We start from the raw sequence: 10,656 nt of genomic DNA on the forward strand, positions 1-10,656 counted from the left end.
GGCCCTGGGGAGTGAGAGAGCAGCTCCTGGGGATGATGGGGGTGCCTGTGCTGGGAAGCTCCAAGGACATGGGAAATGGATAAACTCAAAGAATATGTGCTTTTAAATCTGTCCTGTATATATTTGTTTCCATTTGTTAATCTCAAGCTCCCACTCCTTCCCTCCCCAACCACTCCACTCTCTTGGCGATAAGTCTGTTCTCTCTGTTTCATAGATAGGTTCATTTGTATCATATTTTAGATTCCACATATAAATAATCTGTTTTCTGTTGTTTAGTTGCTCAACTGTGTCTGACTCTTTGTGACCCCATGGACGGTCACCCTCCAGGCTCCTTCTGTCCATGGGATTTCCCAGGCAAGAATACTGGAATGGGTTGCCATTTCCTTCTCCAGGGGATCTTTCTGATTCAGGGATTGAACCTGAGTCTTCTGCTTAGCAGGCAGATTCTTTACCACTGAGACACTTAGAAAGATATAAATGATATCGTATGATATATGGCTTTCTCTTTCTTATTTGCCTCACTTAGTATGATCATCTCTAGGTCCATCCATGTTACTGCAAATGGCATAATTTCATTCTCTTTTTTTTCCAGTGGCTGAGTAATATTCTGTTGTATATATGGACCACATATTTTTAACCCAGTCATCTGTTGATGGACATTTAGGTTGCTTCCATGTCTTGGCTGCTGCGAATAGTGCTGGCATGAACATAGGGGTACATCTATCTTTTTGAATTTTAGTTCTACTTTATAGCATAGGGGGATTCCCTGGTGGCTCAGAGGGTAAAGAGTCTGCCCACAATGTGGGAGACTTGAGTTTGATCCTTAGATTGGGAGAAGAAAAGGGAAACCCACTCCAAAATTCTTGCCTGGAAAGTCCCATGAAGAGAGGAGGAGCCTGGTGGGCTACGGTCCATGGGGTCGCAGAGTCAGATATGACTAAGTGACTTTGGTCACTCACTTTATAGCATAGGAAACTGTATTCAATATCCTGTGATAAAACATAATGGAAAGAATATGAAAAAGAATATATATATATGTTTAACTGAGTCATGTTGCTGTACAGCAGAAATTAACACAATACTATAAATCAGAATATGTGTTTTATCTTTAATCCTCTTGCTTGCCAATGCAGCAGGGATGGGGCAGGCAACCCCAGCCCGTCCCTCTGGTGTGCCTCCATGTACCTCTTCATGCCCACTTGTGAGGGGAACCACAGACCTGTCCAGATGATGGGGGCTTAAAGGCACGGCACGATGGCAGCATCGGATGTTGTAGGAAGAACATGTCTGGATTCATGGGCTCTGTCCTGGGAGTTACCTGCACAGAAAACACAAGTTCCCATATGTCCACTGTGGATAACGGTCCATGCACACCTCCCCCAGTGGCAGCAGGACACAAGTGAGAGTCAGGGTCACGTGGGGCTCAGGAGACTTAAAGCTGGCCCAGCCATAGTCTCACCCTCACCTCTAGTGGGAGAGGGTCGGGGAGGTTTGTGTGGATGTCTGGAGGTCACTCTGCTCCATTTCTTGGCCTGGTTGTGGTGACTCAGTGACAATTCATCAGCAGACACTTTGATTGGGACACTTTCTTAAGGGCATAGGATACTCCAACACAGCAGTGAAAAAATTGGCCGCACTTCTTAATGATCATATGGAATGCTGATAAGAGTGGCCAGCAATCCTGATGCATTCTTCATGGGAGCATAAGTTGGCAATTCAAATTCTGAAAGTTTATATTCTTTGACCTATTAATTCTACTCCTGGGAGTTTACCCCAGGGAAAGAGTAAAATTTAAAGGCAAAATATAGGTACCAGGATGTTCATCTTTGCAATATTAAATAGTTTTGAAAGGCTAAATGTCAAGCAATTTTAAAAAAAGAGATCCCACAATATACCTGCTAGAATAGTGAAAATAAAAAAGGCTGGTGATACCAAGTGTTGGTGAGGACTTGGTGCAACCAGAGCACTCACGTGTCATGCTGGCGGGGAGGAAAAGTCATGTCAACACTTGGGAAAGAGTTTGGCATTTTCTTACAGAGTTAGTTTTATATTTATGACTAAGCAATTACACAGCTAAGTTTTACACAAGAGAAATGATGCCATGTATCCCCAAAAAGACATATATAAGGATGCCCATATCTGCTTTACTTATAATAGATAAAAACTGGAAATAGCCCAAATGGTCATGGAGAATGCATACACAAATTATGACATATAAAGGTCTGTATAATCAAAGTTATGGCTTTTCCAATGGTCATGTTTAGATGTGAGAGTTGGACCATAAAGAAGGCTGAATCCCCCCAAATTAATGCTTTTGAGTTGCAGTGCTGGAAAACTCTTGAGGGTCCCCTGGACAGCAAGGAGATCAAATCAGTCAATACTAAAGGAAATCGATCCTGAATATTCATTGGAAGTACTGATGCTGAAGCCCCAGTACTTTGGCTACATGATGTGAAGAGCCGATTCATAGGAAAAGACCCTGATGATGGGAAAGATTTAGGGCAGGAGGGGAAGGAGACGACAGAGAATGAGATGGTTGGATGGCATCACCAACTCAATGGACATGAGTTTGAACAAGTTCTGGGAGATAGTGAAGAATGGTAAAGCCTGGCGTGCCGCAGTCCGTGGGGTCGCAAAGAGTTGGACACAACATAGCAACTGAACAACAACAAATGAGTCCATGCTGACACAAATAACTAAATGAAAAAGTAAACTGGGGAGAAGGGCAAGTTCTCCTTATATTAGAATTCTACTTAATAAAGAAGAAAAGATTTAGAAAGTCATCCATGGGTGTTAAAACCAGTGGGTGAAAGTTTGACAATGAATGGAATATTTATAGAATCAAAGAATTAAATTATTTATTAACTATAAAAGGAAAAAGGATAATTTTACAGGGGAGAGACCTGGAGGACATAACCTTAACCAGGGGATCAAGGATCTGTCCCAAGATGGGCCACCCCATGCCTGATGGTCAGGACACAGCATCACCCCGTGCAAACACACAGCCTGGATCTGATCCTAAGAAAGCACAAATAAACAGGGACAGAGGCACATTCTAAAAGTAACTGTCCTTTCCTCCCCAGAAAGGTCAAGGTCAAGGAGAAGGAAGAAATATAAGGAACTGTTTCAGATTGAAAAAGAGACAGGAAAACAATGTGTGGGGGTGGGTCCTGGGGAGCAGGATGCTGCAGAAGGACACAGGTGGCCTATGATGAAACGGACAGTGGATTAGATGACTGTATTGCATCAAGATTAAATCTCCTGATTTTGATAATTGGGCTGTGGCTTCATAATGTTTTGCCCTTAGGAAAATGGAGAGGCAATGACAAAGGAAATGGTGCAAAATGTGAGCAGTTGGTGACTCCGGGTAAAGGGTCCATGGGAGTTCCTTGTACCATCCTTGTGACTTTTCTGCAGGGTTGAAATCACAGCCAAACATCAATAAGAGGTTCGGATGGATGAAGCTGGCAGAGCAAAACAGAGTTTCTATAGGTGAGCTCATTGGCTTGAGATGAATGTGCCCTGGGGACATTCATTAAGAAAAACTCAAGAAGGATCCAAATCAAACACAATAGCTGTCTGGCTGTGGTGTCAAGCCAAACAAAACCTGTCTGGATGTGCCAGTCAACCCCAGGTGGCCAGCAGGTGTGGATCTTGCCTCTGGCGAGCATCAGAGCAGTTGAACAGGCTTTCTGGAGCAGGTGGCCTTGAAAACTGCCAAAGCACAGGACGCCTGCGAGCTGCCAGCTGAGCGTGAGGAAGGCTGGCAGCCCCCTTGAAGGGATAGTCTGCACCATGTTCATCTCTAAGCTGTGCTCTCCCACCAATGTTTCTTCACAATTTGCCCTCCTACATGGAAGGAGGAGCTCATGTCTGACTCTTTGAGACCCCATGGACTATAGCCTACCAGGCTCCTCTGTCCATGGAATCCTCCAGGCAAGAATACTAGAGTGTATTGCCATTTCATTGTCCAGAGGATCTTCTCAACTCAAGGATCAAACCTGGGTCTCCTGCATTGCAGACAGATTCTTTACTATCTGTGCCACTAGGGAAGCTGTAACACACATGGAAGGTTGCAGAAAAAAATATGGCTCAAGGTGAGCACTTCGCGTGGGCAGGTGGGGATCTTGCTTGGTGCTAATTCCCCAATATGTTAATACACATCTGTGGAATGGCCCTGCAGTCCCACATGGCCATGGAGGGTGACTATAGTTGTTCTTTTGCTTTTTTTTTTTTTCCTTTTTCTTTTAAGGACTCCCTTAGTCACTGGCCTGGCAACTTTGAAATGCTGCCAAAAGCAGAGATTCAAGAAGGTCCTGGGGGGATGGGAGAAAAACAAGTTTCTGGAGGAGAGAGCAGCTTGGGCAGGGGCTAGTGGGCAGGATGATCTGTCTAGCCTGGATGTTTATGTAGAGTCAGGCCAGGGGAATACTGGGGACAAAACTTTTGTGCCCTTGTCCAGCATAAGGGTCAGCACTGTTGAAGGGACACCAGGGAAGGCATTTAAAGACAGAAGGAGGCTGCCTGGTGAACACAGAGGGAGTCTGCCTGCCTGCCTAGCTTCCTCCTCAACCGGCATTCTCCGCTTAGCACATCAGTGAGGCTGCAGCCAGGGGGGCACCTCTTCTCAGCTCACGTGTCCAGGAGGCTGGGCCTCTTGTGGCAATGGGGGTGGAGCATCCTGAACTTCATGCTGGGCAGACACTGAATGTCCTGGCTGGGCACCTGTCTCAGGATTTTCCTGCAGGACATGCATGCTGGGGTGGTGGTAGGTGGAGCACAGACTCTTGTGAGGGATCAAGATCCCAGTGTCCTCCCTCACCGCTGGGCAAGTCTGTGCTCCTGGCATGGAGCCGGAAACATCACTCGTTTTATTAGTCAGCATATTCAGGAAACAGAAACAATAGGAGATGTGTGTGTGGAGAGAGAGAGAGGATTTATTATAGGAAGTTGTCTCACACAATTATAGAGGCTGAGAAGTCCCACGACCTGCCATTCTGCCAGTTGGATACCAGGGGGACCAATAGTGTAATTCCAATCCAAGTTCAAAGGCCTAGACCCAGGACAGTTGAGGTTTCAGTTTGAGTCCAAAAGCAGGAAAAAGCCAACATCCCAGGGCAAGGTGTGGGGAGTTTTCTCGTAACTGGAGGATAAGCCAGTTTGTGCTACTCAGGCCTTTGACTGATAAGACAAGGTCCACCCCCAGCAAAAAAGACACTTTGTTTTACTCAGTCTGTGATTCAAAGGTTAATCTCACCCAGAAACACCCTCATAAATGACTCAGAATTACGCTTGACCAGGTGCTTGGGTACCCTGCGGCCCAGTCAAGTAGACACACACGCTGACACACACATGCAGACACCTCCCAGTAACTCTGCTTGTGTTTTCAGGGTTCTCAGTTTATGGAGGCCAGCTGTCAGAAAGGTGAAAAATCTCTGCCCAGATCACAATCCCAGGAAGTGGCTGAGCTGGGAATAGAACCTGGTGTGTCTGTCTCCAAATGTGCTAAAAGGCTGCTTTGGGGATCCTCAGCAAGAATGAAAGCTGCCTCGCTCCAGCTTCCCTGGGCTTACAGTGATGTGTTATCCAAGTGAAACAGGTTCCCTTGTTTGCCGGTGGCCTTCTGGGTGGTCTGATGCATAGCTCTGCACTGTATGAGTTTCTATTGGCTGCTGTAACACATCATACAAACTCATGCCTTAAAACAATGAAAATTTATTATCTTAAAGTTATGGAGGTAAGAAGTTCAATATAGGCCTCAGAGCACTCAGGGCGAACACTCAGAGAGTAGGGAGAAACACTCAGAGATGAGGGGGAGCACTCAGAGATCAGAGGGAACATTCAGAGATGGGGGGAGGAAGCATTGTGAGGGCGGGGGGAGGACTCATTGAGTAGGGAGAGCATTCATAAATCAGGGATGGAGCACTCATAGAGTGCGGTAGCATTCATGGGGCATGGGAGCACTGATAGAGCAGGAGCACACCCAGAAATCAGGGGAGGGAGCACTCTGAGAGCAAAGGGAGCACTCAGAGTAGAGGGAGCACTCAGAGAGCAAGGAGGAACACTCAGATTAGGGAAGGGAGTGCTCAGAGATCAGGGATGGAGCACTCAGAGAGCAGGGAGCACCAAAAAATCAGGGAAGGGAGCATTGTGAGAACAGAGGGAGTACTCGTAAACAGGAGGAGCACCTAGGGAGCAGGGGTACGTTCAGAGTGGGGGGAGCACTCATAGAATAGGGGAGCACTCAGATATCAGGGAGGGTGCACTCATAGACCAGTGGGAGCACTCGTAAAGCAGGGGAAAATTCAGAGATCAGAGGGAGCAGTCAGAGATCAGAGGGAGCAGTCAGAGATCAGGGAGTGATGGTCGGGGGATGGTTACAGCAGCACGGACAGCAGTCTAGAAGAGGCGGGCTTTTAACTTGGATGAAGAGAAAGTAAGTTGCTCATTCAAGTTGAAGGTCACTGCATAATCACTAGGCTGGGCATTGCTCTTTGCCCAGTAGATTTGGACCCTTGTCTATCTCATTAACTCCTGGACATGTCTTATAACTGAGCCAGTGCCCAGTAAGCATTGCAGGTTTGCACTGACCCTCCTCTGGGGCTATGGGAGTGGTACCTGCCACCAAGTTGCGGTGAAAAGAAACCGCATTGTTTCAGAAGTTCTCTTTCTGACAGCCACACTAAATATCTAGTCCAAGGCTCCCCAACCCCGCTTCAGGGTCAGAATGTTCCCAAAGAGCGGTCAATTTTTTAAAACTTCTTTTTAAAAATTAGCCTGGTTGTAGACAACTGAAACTTCCAAACCTTCTAATGACTTTTAGAGTCCCTTGATTAAGTGGACGTTTTTAACCACACTGTGTCTCTGCTGATCTGCAGATAGTGGAGACTGAGAATTTAACAGGAAAGGAAAACGCAGTTGGGCTCATTTCATTTCCGGAGAGCTGGGGAGGCGGAAGTCATTTTTTATTACTGCAGCTAATAAAGAGCCCTGTTTCTGCAGCACAGAGGAATGTGCAACACTTTCCATGGCGGCGAACTGATGATTAAACAAATGAGTTTATGGGGCTGGGAGCCAATGAGGTCTGGTGTGGTTACTGTTTAGCTATAGGGACTGGTCTCAATTCTTTGTTTTCTCCTGGAGTTACTGGAGCTCAAGGCACACAGAGCTCTAGGTGCCTCACTCTGGCAAGTCGCCTGTCCTAGAGGACATTGTCACCTGAGAGGTGGCCTTCCCAGAGCACTTTAAGAAGTGTTCCTTGCACATGCATGCAGACACACATTTATATACACACACACACACGTATGCACATCAAATGCTTTCTTGACACAAAATTAAGTGATGCAGACAAAAGCCCAGGGCTTCCTGGATGGTAAAGAATCCACCTGCCAATGCAGGAGACACAGGTTTAACCCCTGGGTCAGGAAGGTCCCCTGGAGAAGCCAATGGCACTCCAGTATTCTTGCCTGGGAGATGCCATGGACAGAGGAACCTGTGGGCTACAGTCTATGGGGTGGCAAAGAATTGGACATGATTTAACAACCAAATAACAACATAAAACACAAAGCAGACAAAAGCCCAACTTCCCCTCCAGATTCATTCCTCTAGTCCTGAACCCAGAGGGGACTCTGAGGTCAGTTCTCTGGCCTCATCTTGAGATGTGTTCCTACAGCCTGAGTCCCGTGCATGACCACCTCTCTCCACCCAGCTCTTTCTCTCGCCTCTTAACCCTTTATCATAGGTGGTAGAGGAGAGGGGATCTGGCAGTCCGAGCCAAGGATCAGGGTCTGTACATTTTTTTACCATGGACTCACCACTTCCCTGCAGCTTCTTGGATGCTTCTGGAGAGAACATGAGCTCAGAGCATCACAACCTGGATTCAGGCCTGTGTTCAAGTCCCTTGTTACCACGTAGGGTCACCAGATAATAGACAGATCACCCAGCTAAATTGGAATTGCAGATAAATGATGGGGAATGTTTTAGTGTAGTTATAGTGTAGTTTTAGTGTAGTGTAGACATATTTGGGGATATAATTTTTAAACAAATATTATTCAGCATATGTCTCAAATTTCAATTTAACTGGGCTTCTTGTATTTTAATCTGTTAAATCTATCAATGCCATGTGACTTTGGGTAGGTTTCTTAATGTTTCTGGGCCTTGGTTTCTGCATCTTTTCAAGAGGGGGATGATGATAACAGAGGTGACCTGAAGGTTCAGGGAGGGAACAGGATGATCTGAGCACACAGAGCAAACCCCTGCCAACTGTGAAATCCGCTCACTCATCTGTGTGGTTGACAGCCCCACTCCTGACTGGGGTGGGGAGGGACAGTCCTGAGTGTCACAGTTGCTGGCTCTTTCCCCCACACTTTTGCTGTGACATCAGTCCAAACAGGGGCCCTGCATGTAGCTGGTGGGCTGTTGGTTCCTTCATAGTTGTTTTCTGCTCTTTGGTGTGAGAGAATGCATTGGAGGCTTTGATGGGCAGATTAGCACTGGTCCCCTTGCTGTATGAACATGGCAGGTCTGAAGACCCATTGCCTTCTGTTGCACGAACATTCCATCTGAGTGTCCTGCGGAGACCCGGCTATTGTCCTGAGATGCTGCAGATACTGGCCATCCCCTGTGGGCATTGCCCGGACCAGCAGGGGAATGGCTGACTGAGCCCTTCTGGGGAGGGAAGGGAATGGAGGAGAGGTTCCTCCAAAGAAGCAGGTTGCTTGCTTTCCCAGCAGTGACCCTGCTTGTCCCCCTGCCTGTCCCACAAGCAGGAGCCAGGATGTAGCTCAGATCCTGATGTGGACTGACTGGCTGGAGCACAGCACTTCAGAGGAGCGGGTCTTGCGAAAATGAAGCTGCAGATCTGTGCGGTCTGAGCCCTTTGGGTCCTGTGCCAGGTCATCTGTCCACTGGCCAAGCAGGCAGTTTCTGGATTCGTATCTCCAGGATCAGGGCACGCAGGTCCCAGGGAGTGAGCTGGGCTGATCTCCATGGATGGCTGGTTCTATCTTCTGGGATCCATGGCTCCTTTGGAAATCTGATGGGAATCTGAGACTCCACTCGTAGGTAGAAAGACAAACGTGAAGAATTTGATCCAAAATCAGTGGTTTCCTGGATCCCGGCCCCAAGCCGCCACCCATGCTCCCCCCACCACCCAGGGATCATGGACCCTGTGGCATTAATTGATGTGGGGAAGTGAAAGTGAAAGTGAAGTTGCTCAGTCGTATCCGACTTTGCAATCCCGTGGACTGTAGCCTACCATGCTCCTCCATCCATGGGATTTTCCAGGCAAGAGTATTGAAATGGGTTGCCATTTCCTTCTCCATAGGATCTTCCTGACCCAAGGATCGAACCTGGGTCTTCCCCATTGTAGGCAGATGCTTTACCATCTGAGCCACCAGGGACCTGTGCCCAAAGTTCAGAAGGGGGGAGTGGGTGGAGTAAAACAATAAAGGATGCAAATTTTGGAAACTCAGGCATCAGCGGGAGCAGGGTGGCTGGCAGCATCTGTGGTTCTCCCTCAGTGGACCAGGATCCTAGGTGATTGGTGGATCTAGACAACTTGCAGCGGCAAGATGGACATATGGGAAATTCAGGGACTGCCCCCTCCAACAGGCAGTTGGCATGACCTAGGCAAGTTGGGAGAAGCAATGCTGGGCCCAGTGGGTCTATGGGCTGGTGGCCTGGTTTGGGGACTTCCTGGTCACAGTTAAGGCTGAGGGGTCTGCAGTTCACAACCTGCATCAATTTTCAAGGATGTAGGCGAATGCCCATCAGCAGCCTCCATCAGTGTCTCCCGGACAGCTACCTCTTGTTCTGTTTTCAAAATACTTGCCTCTCCTCCTGTTCTTCGTTAATGAACTCCTGGGAAGCGGCGTGTGTGACTGTCAATCATGCGGCATCCCCTGCAGAAGCAGTGCCCCTCCCCCTCCCAGTCCCTCCTGACTCTCAGAGGGGATCACAGTATATTAAAGGAGCCGGGACTCATTTAGACAGAGCTTTTATTTGACATATTGCTATATTAATGTCAAGGAGTCCACCCTGGTGAGTACTCTAAAGTCAGCCTTCAGAATTGCATTACTGACAGGGAGATTGGAGTTTCAGGGTTTGCTGCTGAAAAAAAAATCATCTCCAAACTTCATTTTGAATTGTAGAAATCGGAATGAAAAATTCTATAATTGTCTGATGGGAAATCTATTGTCTCCTAAGATCACTTTCATTGATTCTCTTTCATATTTGTATTAAAACTAACAATAACCTCACCTATAGGGGACTGTGGGGGCGGGGGGGGGCAGTGGGCCATGGGAGGCAGTGTGTGCACAGAGAAGAAAGTGGAAGAGGACGCATCCGTGACCCCAGACTTTTGTCTCCCTTCATACAAGACAGCGGGCGACTGAGATTTTGCTAAAGGGGCATGCCACAGAATTACCACTAAATTATCCCAGCACTATCTCTGTGTCTGCTTTCTCTGTGTTAGGAAACAATGCTCAAGTGAGAATCCAGTCAGTGACCTTGGGTGTGTGAGAGAGACCTCTGCTGGCTGCCCTCCACTGCATCTGTGTAACGCTGAGTACAGCACAAGCTTTGGGGAAGGAAGGAGGGGCTTATAAAACCCCATGACAGCATCCACAGCTGAGGGGTCACCTTGGCACCTGCATC

General features: G+C 47.5%; 1 non-coding gene across 1 annotated transcript; it reads right to left on the reverse strand.

Annotated features, from left to right (window-relative positions):
* Window positions 1–398: 398 nt before the first annotated feature.
* On the reverse strand, window positions 399–469 carry TRNAS-GCU (transfer RNA serine (anticodon GCU)). Its single transcript has one exon. It is a non-coding gene; the product is annotated as a tRNA-Ser (tRNA).
* Between the last annotated feature and the right edge of the window lie 10,187 nt (window positions 470–10,656).

The sequence above is a fragment of the Ovis canadensis genome, chromosome 12 (genome assembly GCF_042477335.2).
Source record: "Ovis canadensis isolate MfBH-ARS-UI-01 breed Bighorn chromosome 12, ARS-UI_OviCan_v2, whole genome shotgun sequence".
NCBI classification, from domain to species: domain Eukaryota; kingdom Metazoa; phylum Chordata; class Mammalia; order Artiodactyla; family Bovidae; genus Ovis; species Ovis canadensis.